Here is an 895-nt window from a genome sequence, read left to right as displayed (position 1 = left end):
TGGATATTAGCCAGGATGGGTAAGGAATGGTGTCCCTAGCCTCTGTTTGTCAGAGAGTGGAGATGGATGGCAGGAGAGAGATCACTTGATCATTTCTGGTTAGGTTCACTCCCTCTTGGGCACATGGCATTGGCCACTGTTGGCAGATAGGATATGGGATGGATGGACCGTTGGTCTGACCCAGTATGGCCATTCTTATGAAGGGAAGGGCACAGCTCCATGATAAAGTTTCTGTAGTGTAGTGGTTATCACATTTGCCTAATACACAAAAAGTCCCTGGTTCAAAGCCAGGCAGAAACATGATGGCTTCCTTTTCTCAGCTTCTAGTGGCCTGTCCCTGCTGTTGTAGGAGCAGCAGTGATTTCTATGGTCAAAAGGTCTGTTATACTCCCCCTCCCCCTCGCTTTTGTCTCCTCTCCCTCTCTGAATGTCTGTGAAGTGGCTTTCCCCCTCCCCCTCCCGCTCTCTCCTGCAATGCTTGTGGGATGAATGGGCTGGTTGAAGATCAGAAGAGATTCCAGGTAGACAAGGTGTCTGGGACTCTCATTAGGCAGCACTCACACACCCAGAGCATGGACCCTGCATGGACACTAGCTGAGGTGGAGTGTGACCCACCAGATGCAGCCAAGTCATCTCCAGTCGCAGGCCATGAGGTTCAGGTACTTAAAAGGGGAAGGGGCCCTGTTCTCAGCTGTGCTTTCACAATGCTGCCTAATGAGAGTCCCAGACACCTTGTCTATCTAGGAGCTCTTCTGATCTTCCAGCTGTTCAACCAGCCCCTTCATCCCACAAGCATTGCAGGAGGGGGGGAGGGGGAAAGCCACTTCACAGGCATTCAGAGAGGGAGAGGAGACAAGCAGGGCGGGGGAGGGGGGAGTGTAACAGACCTTTTGGG

At 52.3% G+C, this 895-nt stretch overlaps 1 non-coding gene across 1 annotated transcript; it reads left to right on the top strand.

Moving 5' to 3' along the window:
* Positions 1-227: 227 nt before the first annotated feature.
* TRNAI-AAU lies at positions 228-300 on the top strand. The gene has a single exon. It is a non-coding gene; the product is annotated as a tRNA-Ile (tRNA).
* Positions 301-895: the final 595 nt, after the last annotated feature.

The sequence above is a fragment of the Mauremys reevesii genome, linkage group 14 (assembly GCF_016161935.1).
Source record: "Mauremys reevesii isolate NIE-2019 linkage group 14, ASM1616193v1, whole genome shotgun sequence".
Classification (NCBI taxonomy): domain Eukaryota; kingdom Metazoa; phylum Chordata; order Testudines; family Geoemydidae; genus Mauremys; species Mauremys reevesii.
Note: the sequence above shows the minus strand (reverse complement) of the source record. Positions and strands in the feature narration are given on the sequence as shown.